This window comes from Artemia franciscana, chromosome 2 (assembly GCF_032884065.1).
Source record: "Artemia franciscana chromosome 2, ASM3288406v1, whole genome shotgun sequence".
Taxonomy (NCBI): Eukaryota; Metazoa; Arthropoda; class Branchiopoda; order Anostraca; family Artemiidae; genus Artemia; species Artemia franciscana.
This window is the reverse complement of record NC_088864.1, coordinates 26,614,385-26,632,021: the sequence shown is the minus strand read 5'-3', so window position 1 is coordinate 26,632,021 and position 17,637 is coordinate 26,614,385. Positions and strand designations below refer to the sequence as shown.

The 17,637-nt window shown below is 36.4% G+C and overlaps 1 long non-coding RNA gene across 1 annotated transcript in view; it reads left to right on the top strand.

Annotated features, from left to right (window-relative positions):
• The window catches only part of LOC136034281 (uncharacterized), a 74,162-nt gene that overhangs the window by 44,260 nt on the left and 12,265 nt on the right, over positions 1 to 17,637 (top strand). Inside the window, exon 2 of the long non-coding RNA XR_010619154.1 lies at positions 3,358 to 3,538. This is a non-coding gene — a long non-coding RNA (uncharacterized LOC136034281). The remainder of the gene's footprint in view (positions 1 to 3,357; positions 3,539 to 17,637) is intronic.

Sequence of the window (17,637 nt, the reverse complement as noted above, 5' to 3'; positions counted from 1 at the left end):
TATTTTTTTCTTGTCTTAAGTTTGTTTAAAATTACAATGTCTTTCAAAGAGTTCGTAATAAGGAGCTATAGGCAAGGAGCGAATACTGGTAAAAGTAACATAAGCTCTAAAAAGAGGAGATAACAATGTTCATGCATCAAAAGAATCGGCCTCTCATCGCGATTAATTAAAAAAAAAAAACAGCTTTAACCGAGGGAAGTAAAGAGCGAAGTTGAAACATAAAACGTACTAGAATTATTACTTCACAGCCTATCTAATATATATACATATATATATATATATATATATATATATATATATATATATATATATATATATATATATATATATATATATATATATATATATATATATATATATATATATATATATATATATATATATATATAAAACTAGTACAAATAAATAAACTAAAAATCAAAAACAGTGCTTTATAAATCGCCTACTGACTATTTAGAAACTTGAAGGCTACTGTAACAAAAGCTAGTTGTTTAAGCGCTCATTTAAAAGCATATATTTATACATAATCGCTTTTATAAATTTGACTTGATAGAACATTCCCAAAAAGTGCACTTTCGGTTGTTTTTCTCTTTTTTCAAATGAAATAAGTGTCTTTTCCAATGAAAGGATCAACAAAAAAGAAGTTTTTCAAAACCTAGGCAGGAGCAAAAAACTAAGTGAGCAAGGATGTCTTTTCCTTTCAATTGCCACCATTAGAACTAGCACATAAACTTCATCGGAGAGTGAATTTTGAAGGTTCAATTCAAAAGTGTTGATCATCCAAGCTTAATTTTTCGTTGATTTTTGGTTCAAAAGTTTTTAGTTTTAGTAAATCTGTTTTCGCAATAATATTTTGCTTTTAAGATGAGTAGGCAATTTATGAAACTTATTAAGAGGGTCTGGAGGGGGAGATGTGTGAGGGGCTCTTTTAAACCTCCAGTTAACTGCTTTAGACCATAATTTATTGCAATGCTACCGTTTGACGCTTCCAAACTCTTCCACTTAAGAAGTGGCACCGCTTTTATTGCTATTTGACACTTAAGGATGGTAAAATTAATAAGAATTACTTAGATATGAGCAATAGGTGTAAAATGAAGCTTCCCGAGATATGTTTAAAAAATGAGTGCATCAAATTTGCAAAAATAGTGGATTGTCTGAAAATTAATCATGAGAAGGGACAAACCATGATTGAAAAAAAAAAAATCCAAACTGGAATCGAACGCATGATAATCTAATTTTAAGTCCAACACTGTGCTAACAGAACAACACCTCTAATAATGCAGTTTAATATATTGGTGTTTGTAGGAGTTTAATTGCGCTGCTTTTCAAGGGGGACTGGAGGAAGAACGTGCGGGAGGTGCTCTTGCAAACCTCCTGTTAATGGTTTTGGACTATAATTATTACGATGATACCGTTTTATGCTTCCAAGATTTTCCACTTATTAAGTGGCACCAAAAGTGTTGTTTTCAGTGCTATATCTCACTTACAAATGGTAGAAATGACAAACAGGCATATAGATATGAGAAAAAGTTTTCAAATGAGCCATTAAACGTTATTTTCAAAAGTTCTGGTAGCCCACTAGCCCCAGCTTTTCCACTTGAGATAAAGTACCTAAACTGCTGCTTTTAGTGTTATTTGAAAACTGCATATGGTAGAATTTATAGGAAAAACATAGATATGAGCAACATGTTTTATATGAGCTATCAAAAAACTATCTAAGATATTCTTGTAACCTGCTAGGTCCACCCCTTGAGAAACGGCATAAAAGTGCCTTTTTTCATGCCATATGGCGCTTGCAGATGGCGAAATTTATATAAACCACGCACACATGAGAAATAGCTTTTGAATGAGGTCCTAAGTATCTCTCTCTGATGTCCTAGCAACCCCCCAGGCCTGGAAAAAAGAAAAAAAACCGTTTTAAAGTCTTTTAACTTTTAGTTACTATGGGCTGTGGTTCACTCTTTACTAGGTTACAGCTAATGCTTCAACAAGAGTTCATGTCATGTCTTGATGGTAGACTTTGTAATAGCCTAGTAAATATAAGCAATAACTTTTAATTGAGTCATTAAACGTCTATCTACAATGGTGTGGTAGCCTGCTGATGTTTTAGCAGCTTGCTAATGAACAGACGATTTATGAAACTTACTAAGGAGGCTGGGAGGGAGAGTGTACGGGAAGGGTTCTTGTAAACTTCCAGTTAAGGGTTCTGGAACATAACTATTACAATAGTATCTGTTTTGTACCTCAGAGCTTTTCCACTTAAGAACTGGCACCAAAAGTGTTGTTTTCAGTGCTGTGTCGCATTTACGAATGGTAGAATAGAAAAAAAAAAAAAAAAAAAAAAACACGTAGATATGATTAATAGCTCTCAAATATCCATTAATTATCACTCTTATAAGTTTCACTAGCCCAATAGTCCCAACTTTCCCACTTGAGACGTGGCACCAAAACTGCCGTATTAGTGCCGTTTTTAGTTTCATTTGGGACTTGCAGATGGCGGAATTTGTAGAAAGAACGTAGATATGGACAGTATCTTTTAAATAAATTATATAAAATCTGTCTACGATGTTCTGGTAACATGTTAGTGGCACCCCTTGAGAAATGGCACAAAAAGTGCCTTTTCAGTGCCATAGGGCTCTTCTAGATGGCGGAATTTATAAAAAGCACGTACATTTGAGAAATAGCTTTTGAGGAAGCCATTGAGAATCTTTCTATGATATACTGGTAGTCCACTAGGCCTACTAAAAAAAAAAAAAAAACTAAAAGAAAAAAAAAAAAAACGGGAGACAGATCAGTGCTACCGATGCAAAAAAGTGATTTTCCTTGTTTTTCAAGGAGGGGAACTTTAATTTTCCTAAATAAGTTTTCGACCATGCTGATTCCAATGGTAAGCTTTTTCATTTTGATCAGACGCCATTTTTGAGGGGTTTCAGGCATTTTTTTTTAAATCCCCATAAATTTCTTTTCACAATAAACTGTACTTTCAAGACAAACCAAAATAATAGTTACCATTCCTGAGTCAGTATCAGATGGGAATTTCTTTTCACAAGGCAGGTTTTTTTCAAAACGTGTTTTTTAACTTTTGATTACTATGGGCTGTGGTTCGCCCTTAACTAGGTTGTAGCTACTGCTGCAACCATGATTCCGAATACATGAAGTTCAAAGGTACCACCAAAAACTTCAAGCCAGGGAAAATGCTCGATTATCAAAAAAGGAGAAAAACACCTTCGAAACGCAGAGTGATATTTATAAAAACAGCAGTTTCAAATTCAACATATCAAAGAATTTCTATTTACAAAAATGTGATATTTTTCATGTTTCCGAGAAGAATAATTTGTGTTTATTAATTTTTTTTAGGTATGATTGCATCGAACAACTGGTCCTAGAATATTAGCAGCCATTTCATTACGAAGGAAATTGAAAGCTCTAGAACTGTCTTAAATAGCAAAGGATTTTCTGCAACAGCAAAGTGGTGTATTCTGTTATTTTATGAAGCATATCGATGATGTTGCTCCAAATGGTGCCAAAAAGCCATCAGGTGAAAATTTTGAGATAGCCAACATCGACGGATTATATAATAGGCCACATAATAGCCCTGCCTAAGTAAAGAACAATATGGCCTCAGGTGTACTATTACTTATTCTTTTTCACCCGGTCACTTTGTATGGAAGTGGTTTTCGAAAATTAAAATGGGACCAATTCAAGTGCAAATCAATAGTTATGTTGTCATTTTTAAGAGTCAAAAGTGATCGCAGGGCAATCAGGCCTTTCTCCTTGCTACCCCCAAAGTCACCAGGTCAAAATTTGGAGATTTTCCTCATTTTGCTCTTTTTGCTCAAGATTATCAAAAGTCTAATCACTATGCCTCCAGGTAGGACAGTGCCCGCCACCCTCTAGTGCAGGGATTTAAGTTATGAAAATTACGTTCAGGGCTTGCTATTGGGAAAGGGGGTATGTTTGATACTGGGCCTCTGAAAAGTCTATAAATATTAACATGGAGCTTTCGGGAAACGTTGAGGGGAATGTTGAACTAAACCAAAAAAAGTATGTGCATGCAGGTTGTCAATAATTTAAGTCATGGTTACAGTTGCATTACTATAAGTAGAAGTAGTAGCCCTGAAATATTCAAGTTTATGCCCTTAGTAATTCTTAAGATATTACAGAGGCGCTCCTTTTGTACCCTGGATAGATATAGCGTGTTTCGATTTAGTAGCGTTCCCCTACGTTTCAATGTCATATCCTTAGCCTTTTTAAATCGACTCAGGATAAAAAATTTCCCGAATTTACCAATAATAAATCCTATATGTAAACAAAGGGCAAATCACATAAATTAGAACCCTTGCTGCGAGGGCTTCGAATTGCTATGTCATCCTTGGATGTATAGTTATGGAGCCTTTTGACTATGCTGAACTTATCGCCTCTCTCAAAATTTTGATCAGTGTTGACGGGAAGGCATCTTAAAAGGGTGAAGGATGTGGGGGGCTAGCTGCCACTCAATTACTTCTCAACATCCTATTCAACATGCCATGAAAGTTTTAAAATAATACCCGCAGCTGTTCCCAGATATTGCATGTATACCCTTTTGATAACATGAACTTGCATAACGTATTTTGATTTAGTTCAACATCTCCCTGATCATTACGAAGATAATTCTAGCATTACGAACATTACTTGAAGATTCGCCTTAATATCCCTAGCTTTTTTGCATCCCAACCAGGTTCAAACAATCCCCCTTTCACAAAATGATAAATCCGATGCATAAGCAATGGGCGCTTATATGGCACTCATTAAATGGCAGCAATGGGCGCTCAATTTCAGAAATTGATACTATGGAAGAAAAACATCCTCTGAATCGCACCTACCTCTTAGACGCTTTGCTTCACAGGATTCCATGGGCAAAGAAAGAAGCATATTTGGAGATATTAAACCGATACTGGAATTTTGTTTCGGCCAAACATCCAGGTGCAGTTATTGTCTTTGATGGCTATGACATCACTGCTTAGACAAAAGATTTGACTCATCTTAAGTGAAACCGTATCGCTGGGCGGGAAGTACTGTTAAGCCCACAAATGAGACTAAGTAACAAAAAATAAGAATTTCTTTCCTGCAAAAAGAACAAAGCCTGTTTCGCCAATGTACTTTCTAACTATGTACGAGGCAAAGGTCTGAGAACTATCCAAGGGAAAGCTGATGATGACTTGCTTATTGTGCTTACTGCGGTTGAGTGTTCAAATACTTAGGACACTGTAATTATCGGTGATGACATCGACGCTTTGGTGTTGTTACCTTATCATTGTATTTTGAGAACCACAGGGTCCATTTGCAAATTGAGCCTAAGCACTTCCAGTTGCACCATTTCCGGTGCAACTTCGGACATCGAAGCCATTGTAAAGAAGATTGGGACTGAAACCTGCAAACTACTTCAATTTGTTTGCGCAATTCTTGGCTGCGATACAACTTCTCGTCTACACGGACTTGGCAAAGGGATTGCATTTAAAAGGATTAGAGACAACGAACAGCTTAGGGAAAATGCTACAAAGTTTTCTAGAATTAATGTTTTGAAAGAAAAGCCTAAAGCAGTGGGAGAAGCTGCACTTTCTGTATTGTACTGTGGATATCTATTGGCAATCTTGACAGTTAACGTCACTGGGTATTTCAGCAAAAAATAGTAACGTCTATAACTTTCGTCCATCCCCAATATCAGCAGCAGCGAAATTCCACTGTTTCCAAACCTATCTTCAAGTACAAGATGGGATTGGGCTTGAGAACTTTGCCCTTCATCCTGAGAATCGGGGATGGAAACTTAAGAATGGCTTGCCATCCTATCTTCACGGTTCTTCCGGCGGCACCAAAGAAAATTCTCACCGTCGCGAAGTGTGTCTGTAAGGGACCCTGTGGTGGTGACCGGTGCAGCTGTCAGCGAAATGGCGTCGAATGTGGCATTGCTTGCAAATTTTGCAAAGGAACTAGTTACTCTGATGCTCAGGTCCAAATCGAAGATGAAGAAGACATGTGATTAATTAAATAAATGTGGCAAATATCCAATCTTTTTGCAATTTCAAATTGTCTTTGATTTTTTTGTTCAAATTCAAATCAATGATTTACTTAGTTTTGAGAAGTTGCTTATTGGGTTCTAAGAATTCAGGGTGATCACGTTTAGAATGGAGGTTGGAGTGGTGGTAAATTAGCATGGCCATGACTTCGCTTCTGCATTAGTAGTCCAGTTTTTTCCTATATGAAATCAGCTTCTCGTAATGTTGCTCGCAGACCTGTATCGGCGCTTGATTTATGGGTGGGAGGGTGTTAACTGAACTTAAGTGTTTGTGGTCTACCTACCAGATTTACCTATTACCGACTTTCTATACGTGCAACTTGAGTTTTTTTTTAGAAAGTCGTCATTTTAAAAGATAAGACAAAAACGGTCGTTTTTGCCTCGTCCAATTTTGGCCGATTTCTTATATGTTGTAGAAAAGTTTTTTTTTTTTGGTTTGAATGGTACCAATGTTTGAGGTTAGATTGACTGTACTAACATTGGAAGCTAAAGCGTAGAGAGTGGTCAGTTATGGTTCTGAAGCGTGGGTGCTCCAAATGATGGATGAGAATTGCTAGATATTTTTCAGAAAAACTATCCGAGTGAGTTTTCCGGGGGGATTTTTATGCGGGAGAAATTTTCCATGGAGGGATGTTTGATTGGAAATTTTCGGAGGGGGAAGCTATAAAACTGGTATTATTTGAAAAACGATGGGATATTAAATAAACAATAAACATTTTTTTTCAGCTGAAAGTTAGGCGTAAAATTAAAACTTAAATTAACATAAATTATTCCTTACATGAGGGGGGGCTACCCCTTCCTCAATCCTAAGCTTTTTACACTAAAGTTTGACTCGTTGCCCCAATTCTTTAGCAGCGATCCCTCAACCATATGAGCTGTTTGGTTGGAATAGGAAACTTTTTTAAAGTACCAAAAAAAATTATCGTATAGAGCGAGAGATTGAGGAGGCGTGATCTTTCCTCACGTATGGAATAAAGTGTGTTCATTTAAATCTTTAATGTTGTTCCGTACTTTCACTTGAAAACTTTTTTTTTTATTTAATTTCAGAGAAAGGTTGACTGGCAAAACTAAATTTTTAACAATTTCGAAAAAAATATTAAAAATCTGTGGGAATAGGGGGGTAACCGAAATGAAAGTTGTACCATTGGAATCACTATGGTTGAAAATTCGGATTTGAAAGCCTTGAGCCCCCTCGGAAAAATAAGGAGAATGGCTCTTTTGCATGTTACAAATAAAGGGTTGGAACTTGGCCGCTTCTTAATTACTGTAGATAATGAGACACGATTAAAAATATACAAATAAATTCAATTCTGAAGGCACATGGGGTGGGGCCGCCTTACCAAGCATTTTTGACATATTTGTACGTCAATCTTGATACACAATGAAACACCCAGTTATATACAAATAGGCTCTAAGTACTTGCATATAAATCTCGTGGATTCAGAAGAATAGTACAAGAGTATCTATCCCTTTAATTGGAAGTTGAATAATGATAAACAAAGCCAAAAAATTAAAACTTGTCTAGCGTCTAGCGTTTCCCATCCATCATCTGTACAGGCTGCATGGTGATAGCTTCTTTTGCATTATTTATCATTTTTTTTTGTTTATAGAACAAAAAATTCAATTTTTCTTTGCAGCCAGTGCTGTAGAAAAAAAGGAAAGAAAAATGGCTCCGTGACTTTCCTTTTTAGTTTCAGTCTTAAATTTAATTGCTTATAACTAAGACGAAGCTTGTTTTAAATTAAATAAAAAAAACAAATTTTTCCAACTCAATGTACAGAATTCCAAATTTTTTTAGACATGAGCTTGAAACCTCTATAGTTTACCGTTCCCTGATACTCTGAACCTGAAGATTCGATTTTCATTAATATTCCTTGACTTTCTTGGAGTATTTCCCTCATATTTTGAAAATCAGGCAAATTTTCTCAGACTCTTTGCATTTGATGTGTAATATTAAACTTAATGAATATTTGAAATCGGCATAAAAATAATTTTTTTTGATGCATCTATTGTTTTAAAATTTTTAATTTGAGACTTTCAGTTACTATTGAGTCACTCCTTACTTACAGTTCGTTACCACAACTGTTTGATTCATGTATTTCTAACAGTTCGTGGTAACAAAAGTTAAGTAAGGTCCGACGCGGCTCCATAGTAACCGAAACTCTAAAAACCGGGATTTTAATCTCAATAAATATATCAGAAGAATTAGTTTATTATGCTGATTTCAAATATGTAAGATTCATTAAGTTTAGTGTTACCCATAAAAGGCTACGAGCCTGAAAAAAATTGTCTCATTATCGAAAAAGAGGAGAAACACCTTTTAGAAGTCAAGGAGTCATAATGAAAATCACACCATCAGATTGAGCGTTGCAGAGAACCCTGATGTTGAGTTTTCTGCAAAAGTATGGAGTTTTGTAATTTTTTTTCCGAAGAAAGATCACGGATGCGTGTTTTTAGTTGCTTTTTTCGTTTTTTTTTCTTTCCCGCAAGTGTGATCCTATACAGCCAATATTCCTAGAACATCGGGAGAGGGTTCATTTGAACTGAAATTAAAAGTTATAATGCCTGTTTTGAGTTACCAAAATGATTGGAGGGCAACTAGGCCCTCTCTCAGGCAACTTTTCCCCCCGAAATCGTCCGACCAAAATTTTGAGAGCCATTTTGTTTAGCATAGTTGATAAGTCCAAAAAAGTATGCCTTAGGACATAACTTACCCCCCCCCCCCTCAACCCTTGGGGATAGGTCTTTAAGTTATAAAATTTGTCCACGGTTTACATATATTATTTTTTATTGGGAAGTATACAGAAATTTTTGGGGAGGAGGATTTTGTGCTTGAGATGGATCTCCATGGGGAGCTTTAATGTTGCTCCTTACTCGCTGTCGAAAAAACTTGTTTTTTTATTTTAATTCAACTAAGGATTAGGCAGCTGCAATTTTATGCTACTCACTTCGTCTAAGAATTGACCTTCATTGTGTTGCGAGAGCAATACTTTGGTTTTCTCCCCTTTTTTTTGTTTTTTTTTTCTATGCCGCCGATCTCAGCTTATTCCTAGAAACTGGTAAAGGTCTAACCTGTGCGGTTTTTACGGAAAGTGTGGACCTGAGGCCGGATAAATGAATATGACATTACATTTTGGAAAGCTCCGCAGAACTCTTGGCTGGGGTCAAAAAGGGTGGTTTTTGCTTGTCCACGAGCCTCAGCCTATGGTGTGCCGCCGATCTCAGCTTATTCCTGGAAACTGGTAAGGGTCTAACCTGTGCGGTTTTTACAGAAAGTGTGGGGCCGGATTGATGAATATAACATTAGATTTTGGAAAGCTCCGCAAACTCTTGGCTGGGGTCAAAAAGGATGGTTTTTGCATGTCCACGAGCCAGAGTCTATGGTGTACAAAGTGAAGTGGAGTTATATAGCCTATGTCAGAGAGGAGTATCTGAAGTTGTGCAGCCAAGCTTTCGTTTTATCAAACCATGTTTCTGTTTTCGAGTGGAAAGCTCCGTTCTAGCAGGCAAGCAGGCAGGCACCACTTCCAAATTGAAGATGGGCTAAAATCTATAAGTGTTAAATATATGCGGCAGTTACCCGGCCCCACAGCCAATATATCTTCTTTGAGTGATAAATAGAAAAATATACAGAAGCAAAAATGTGGCATTTTCCCACGGATCCGAAAGTGCTGCCATCTATTGTTTCTACCTATTTCTGTTCGTGATTTCGGCTGAGTTTATCATTCGGTTTTTCGGACCTCGGATTGCTGTAGAAATATGGTATCAGATGTGCCTAATAAACTTTAAAAGTTCTCTCATTGCTAAGGAAATTGGAGCTTATCCTTTGCTTATTTCTAAGTGGTGACGTTAGAAAGTTGGCCTATGGAAAAAAAAAAAAATCAACTTTTGAACCAAGACAGATAGATTTTTTTTTCGACGGCAATCGATAGCTCTTGATGAGCTGATCAAAGTATATGACATCCATTTTTTTGGTACAAAAATTAAAAATTAAGCAACAGTCGGCTGTTAGGTAATAATCACCTTCGGCAATGAGGGGATAGCAACGTTCGCTAGTTAGTGTATCTATTATCTGTTTCCAGTGTATTTGATGGTAAGACCAATTCGGTTCCAGTGGTAAGATATGTAGGGGACTTGTAAGTAATAATCTACTGTTAGGCTACAGTCAACTTCAGCGATGAGGGGTTTGCGACTATGCTAGTTGGTGTACCCATTTATTTGTTTCCGGTGAACTTGATGCCTATTCCGGAGAGGGACTTATAAGTAAGAATTGGTTCACTTTGGGCGAGAAATGTGTGCAAGTTTGTGCACACTGTATTCGATCTCTCTAAGTCTGACAGAATTAAGTGTTTAAGCAACGGGTACAAACGATAACATAAAACAATGAGGTAGTTTCGTAATAATTAGTGTCACCTATGGTATTTTAACCCTAAAAAGTTACAAATAGCTTTATAATACCAACAGGATTATGTAAGATATTGTTCCAAGTTTTCATCCGTCACGATGTCTACGATTGAAAAGGACAAAGTTCAATTGGCTGCAAAGTCAATTTAGTCCCTTCTTTCGATATTATTTTGTAGTTGTTGTTTTTTCAGCGCTGAGGAATAGCCTTTGGTCATGTGATAACTGATTGCGTTCTTGTTTGAACATGCCGTTTTAAAAACTTCGATAGGCTGACAACTTCATCATTTAACCGATAGTGAAGAAACAAGCACAAACGAGAATGTAAAACAATGAGATAGTTTCGTAATAATTAATAGAATATCATCTATGGTATTTTGATCCTGAAAAGTTAGGGATAGCTTTATAATACCAACTAGATTATATAAGATATTGTTCCGAGTTTTCATCCGTCACGATGTCTAAGATTGAAAAGGATAAAGTTCAACTGGCTGCAAAGTCAATTTAGTCTCTTCTTTCGATACTATTTTGTTGTTGTTTTTTCAACGCTGAGGAATAGCCTTTGATCATGTGATTACTGATTGATAGCGAAGAAACAAAACCAAAGTGTTGCTCTCGCAACACTTTAGTCAGCGAAGCCAGACAAAGGTTGCCCCAACACTTCACGTTGTCCGGGCAACGTATGTCTAGTTTGAGAACTGACACTATTTTATTTTTACAAGCTGACAAAAATAATCTTAGCTAAGTCAATTTTTCTTCTTAAGACTTAAGATTTTGACTTTTTTCCATTTAGACGCAATATAACAACGCATTTTAATAGTAGTTTTACCATAGAATTTTGTGTGGATAAGGAGGAAGAATATTACTCCAGTATAAGGATTGAAGACCTGTTGAATTCTTGATTGCCGACACGGATGAAGTTATATCGACCCAAAACGTGTTATAGCCTTTAATATGGGCGCATATAAATCGATCATTTTATTATACGATTTTATTGTATTATGTTCTGTTTATTTGTTTGTTTTTTTTTCCCCAGGGGTCATCGTATCGACCGAGTGGTGCTACAATATCGCAAGAGAGCTCATTCTAAAGGAAATGCAAAGTTCTAGCGTCCTTTTTATGTGACCTAAACAATTGGAGGGCATCTAGGCCCCCTCCCACGCTCATTTTTTCCCAAAGTCAGCGGATCAAACTTTTAAGATAGCCATTTTGTTCAGCATAATTGAAAACCATAATAGCAATGTCTTTGGGATGACTTACTTCCCCACAGTCCCCAGGGGAGGGGCTGCAAGTTACAAACTTTGACCAGTGTTTACATACAGTAATGGTTATTGGGAAGTGTACAGAGGTTTTTCAGGGGGATTTTTTTAGTTTGGTGAAGGGGAGGGGGGTTGAGGGGAGGGGGCTATGTGGGAGGATCTTTTCTTTGAGGAATTTGTCATGGGGGAAGAGAAATTCAATGAAGGGGGTGCAGGATTTTCTAGCTTTATTATATAAAAAAAAAACAGTGAAAAAATAAATATGATGAAGTTTTTTCAACTGAAAGTAAGGAGCAACATTTAAAATTAAAACTATTAGAGGTTATTACACATATGAGGGGTTCATCTCCTCCTAAATACCTCGCTCTTTACGCTAAAGTAGTTTTAGTAATTTCAACTATTTATTCTACGGCTTTTCTGATTCAGGGGTCATTCTTAAAGAGTTGGGACAAAATTTAAGCTTTAGTGTAAAGAGTGAGGTATTAACGAGGGGACAACCCCCCCCACCATATACATAATAAAAATATAAGAATATAAAAGTTCGTTACGTAAGTTAATTCTTAAGTTAAGTATATTTTTTACTAATAAAAACATTCGTTAAAAATTAAAAGTTCTAGTTGTCTTTTCAAGTTACCGAAAAATTGGAGGGCAACTAGCCCTCCTCCCCCATCCCTTTTTTTCAAAATCGTCTGATCAAAACTAAGAGAAAGCCATTTAGCCAAAAAAAATCAATATGCAAATTTCATTTTAATAATATATGTGCGGAGAGCCAAAATCAAACATGCATTAATTCAAAAACGGTCAGAAATTAAATAAAAAATTAGTTTTTTTAACTGAAATTAAGGAGCGACATTAAAACTTAAAAATAACAGGAATTACTCCGTGTATGAAAGGGGCTGTTCCCTTCTCAACGCCACGCTCTTTACGCTAAAGTTTTTTACTGTTTAATAAAGTAGAATTGAGAGAAAGAGTCAAACTTTAGCGTAAAGAGGGGGGCGTTGAGAAGGGAACAACCCCTTTCATACGCGGAGTAATTTCTGTTCGTTTCCAGTTTTAATGTCGCTCCTTACTTTCAGTTAAAAAGACATCCGAAATTGACATAACCCCCACAGCCGCAGAGGTAAGGGCTGTAAGATATATTGGGGAAAGGCGTTATCGTTAAGGCTGGGCCTCAAAAAGGGTTATGAAAATATAATATAAAAGGGGGTATCTTTAATACTGAGCCTCCAAAAAGGATTTAAAAATATACCATGTGTATGCAGTTTATAAAAAGGGTGCATTTGCAATATCTTAAGAACGGCTAAGGGTGTTAATCTGACAATTCGCGGCTTTTTGAATGGGGTGTTGGAAAGTGGTTGGAGGGCAAGGACTCTACTCTTGTTCTCTTTTTAGCTTCCCTTCCCCAAAAAGACCTTCTATCAAAAATTTACAAATAGCCATCTGTACAAAATAGGTTGTAGATCAAATAAATATGGTTCCGTTGATGACATAGACCTCCTCAGCCCCAGGGACGAGGGTTGTAAGCTATACAAGAGTATTAGTTTGCTTATAGGGATAATGGAGCGTGTTTGATCCTGTGTCTCCAAAAAGCCCTAGGGTATCGAAGTTAAACTTTCAAGCTATTGTTAAATAGTATACCAAAATCAAAACACTATGTGCAGGAGGGTTGTCAAAAGGGAGTAAAAGCAATGTCTAAGGAACGGCTGAGGGTACTAAGGTGAAACTTCTAGAACATTCCGAGGGGGATCTTGAAGAGTGATTGGAGGCAAACCAGTCCCCCTTGCCCTTTCAGATGCTCCGTCAATACTGATAGAAGCTCTGAAAAAGCATTTTGTCCAAAACAGTCAAGAGGTGTAAAAATTATAGCCTACATCTAGGGATGAGATGCCCCTCCACCAGCCCCAAGGGAATGTATTGGAAATCATGAAATTTGTCCGTTTCTTATATGCAGGATTTATCATTGGGGAAGGTGGGAGTGTTTTCTAATGGGTGTATCCGAAAATTCTAAGGGCACTGAAGTAAAATTTCAAGAAATGTTTAGAAGGATGCTGAACTAGATCAAAAGACACTATGCGCATCTGGATTATCAAAAACGCATATTGGCAGTATCATAGGAACGTAAAAGGGTTAGAACTCTTATGGTTTGAGGAGGGGCAAGAGGGCACTAGCAAAACTCATGTTTGTAGTAATTTTTGTGCGTTTTAAGCTTGATGTCAAATTCAGTTTACTTTTTGCTCGTTTCAAAAATTTATTATTCATCAAACAGTTCGTGGTAACGAACTGTAAGTAAGGAGCGACCCGGCTTAATAGTAAACAAAACTCTAAAAACTGGAATTTTGAAACCAATAGATATATAAAAAAATGGCTTATTATTCTGACTTCAAATATATAAGTTTCACAAAGTTTAGTATTGCTGATTAAAGGCTACGAGCCTGAGAAAATTTACCTGATTTTCGAAAATAGGAACCGTTCACCAGGTCAATATTACACGAGTTTTCAAGCCTAATCTCTGGAAACTGACCACGAACTTGATAAATCAAAAGACATTTTGTCCACCCGAGTTTCCAAATTATTTTTAATATGCCAGGAATGGCATGGGAGATCAAGTTTTCACTTTCAGGAAGTGCTGGGGGAAAGAACTGTTGGCAATTTGTTAGCGAGCGAAGGGCATTTACCCCTAGATGTTTTTCTGCCTTGCTCTAGATTTTGAAAAGCACCTTATTTGGGTCCTTCATTGAAAAAGGTTTTTTTCTATCTTTGTTGAAAAAAAAAAAAAAATAGCAAAATTGCCTCCTCTAGATTTTGAAAGATACAGTTCCCTTCGTTTCATAATTTTTGTGAAAAAATGCAACTGGAAGAGTGGGGTGAACTTGTTCTCAGATTTTGACTTGGGGGTGGGGGTGGTACATTCAAAGACACTATAAGTATCCAGGTCATAAGAAATAGCATATTTGATACATCTTGGGGATGATCTTTGGGAAGAAGCTGATACTTTCAGGTACTGTTGGAGACAAAAATGGGGAGTGTGGGGGGATTTGTTAAACAGATTATCAAAACAGCGTATGTTTAATATTTCAGGAACGCTTAGGGTAACGTAAATCTTTTTAATAGAGTTGAAGAGGGCGGACGAGTGAAGGGTCAGCCATGATTTGTTGGGAGAGGGTAGAACTAAATCAAATGATAATATATAAATCCAGGTAATCAACATTCCATAATTGCTGCATTTCGCGAATGATTTAGGGACAGAGTTGAAACTTCAGGGGGTTGTAGAAACATGCTGGGGGAGGAGACATCTTTAAAGAATAACTACCAAAACAAAATTAGCCTAAACAATTTTATACTTTGAGAATATGCGCGTAGCTAGCATTACAGTTCGGGCGGTAGAACTAATATCAGATAAAAGTGGCTCCAACTATGGAAAGGGTTTGTTGAAAAGCTAATATTTGATAGTAATTCCATATACATACGCTTTTTCAGATGTCTTCTCACTTTCTTGGGGGGTAGGACATTTGAACCATTCGTGTCACGTGTGTAATTTTATAATCAAAGTCATAAGTAGCTTTTGACTGGATCTTGCTTACTTTTTAAGAATCTTGCAAGGTATGTTTTTGGCCAATCGCTTCAAGATTCTAGGAAGTATCGTTAACTAACTACCATACCTAGGTCTCAGCCACTTCTAAGTAGCTTTTAACTTTCTTTAATCATTATTTTTCATTTTAAGGAGTTAAAGTGGATCTTTAGTCGGATTAACGGCGCCGAATTTTAGAGTCTATTTTTGAACTCGTCAAGGTCTTAACTTGTTTGGTGTCAGCTTTTCGTTGTCTTAATCCTTTCCCGGCTGTAAAAGGTCTAAATCGTTTGATTGCAACCCTCCATAAACTAGGAAGTATCCAGACTGACAGGCTTCCAATGGGACATTTTAAAATCTGTCACTTTTATTGCTTTGATATATTTCATTGCCTTGGTCATTAGCGGTAGCATAGCCCCCCTTCAATAGGGGAAAGCTCACTGGGGACTATTTTGCGGTAGTATTTTTCAGACTCCAATCTAAGTTCGGGGCGTCCTGAGATTCAAATAAATCCCCTATTTTGGATTAATGAATTTTCTCAAACGCCTGTCGTTTATTAGTCAGTAAAGGACTATTCTGTTGATTATTTGTGGAACCAGGCTCCTAGAACAAAACATCTTTCTATTTCTAATAGTCAGCAGTAAAAGGCTCCTCAGAAAATATTTTCGAACATCAGGATGAGATAGTTGCAGCTTAAGTAGTCCTTACGCATCCAATAGTATTGTCGATAATATTTGGCAATTAGGTTGTCCCGGTACTCCAGACAAATTTATTTATTTGGGAGAGCGGTGCTGTCAAAGCCAAATCAGACGAGTATTTTACCACAATCATATGGTAAAAAAAGAACAAAAAATCTAACATTAAAATGAGTGGCAATTGAACAGTCAAGTTTTATGTTCTTGAAGTAAGATTTTAAGAAGAATCCAGGAACAGGAGGGCGGAGAAGTAAAAGAAAAGTCGTATATTTATATCAAGGTTTTCGTAAATAGCTTAGTGGGGTTCTTCATTTTTCTAATGAAGGCTCTTTACGGCTCTTTATAACGGTTTTCATTTTTTTTTTAGTTTCCATATATTAATATTATTGATTTTCGTAATTAAAGGGGAGCTCTTTGTTCGGTCCATTGTGTTTTACAAGGAGGAGTATATTATATATCTTGATAGAGAGAGGATCTCTTTTGGTCTGGTTACTAGATTTGAGTGAATTTATTGGCGGTATTTGAGTGACATGCATATACTAAGCATGTAATATGAGTGTCGTGCGGTTATAGGCGTTAATAATTTTAGCTTAACATAAAAGACTACATACATATAATTACCTTCAGAACAGGGTGAGTGCTGGGGGAGGCATTGAGTGCCCCCAGGAAATATCTCAGGAGGAAAAAGTTCGATTAAGTCCCCTTGAAAGCTATGGAATAACATCTCTTAAAGCTATTTATGATATTTCAGACTCCCCACCCCTGAGAAATAGTAGAAAAAGCGTACTCTTTCAGGGATGATCATCATTATTGGCGCATTGATGTGCGGATATCAAGTCTGATTGTAAACATAACAATTGGAGGATGACGTGGTAGTTTTTCTCACATTTGCACAAGCCTTGGGTATTACAAATTTTTGGGTATACTGCCTTGGGTACAAACGTTTTATATTACAAACTTTAGCACAGAGTGACTGTCGTCCATAGAAACTGAAATCCTGAAAAATGAGGTTGGGTAACGCAACAACAAAATGTGTTACTATTGACGATTCTAAAAAAGCAAATTTGTTAATATTGAAGGTCGGCTACTCATAAAATTTATCAATGAATAAAAATTTGTATAATTACAAAAAGTGGTCTAGACTTCACCAAAAGGGAAAAGATTTTGAAGAAGATGTAACAATGATGTGACAAAACTCAACAGGTATGGGACTTCAGACGTCACTATATGCAAAATCTGAAATGTCTTATTTTTCCACAAAAGGATGGTATGTATGCGTATTTTTTTCTCTGAAATATCCGTTTAGTTGATGGACAACAAAATCAGCTGTTAAAAGACAAGCAACAGTGAAGGTTCCATTGAATCGCAAATTTCATAAATGAAATTAGAAAGAAAATTACATGAAAGTAAATAGAAACTTTAAAAATTATTTTAATAATTTTGTTCATTCAAAGTTATAGTACCACTATTTTCTTTCATTTGAAAATATCTTGTTTTTTATTTAGTTCCGGCAGAATCAGTTTAAAGACTCAGTTCAGAATCAGTTTTCATTTGAAAATATCTTGTTTTTTATTTAGTTCCGGCAGAATCAGTTTAAAGACTCAAAAGAAACTAGCAGTTCTGCACAGTAAAAGATGATTGCTAAGAGTGGCCAAATATCGT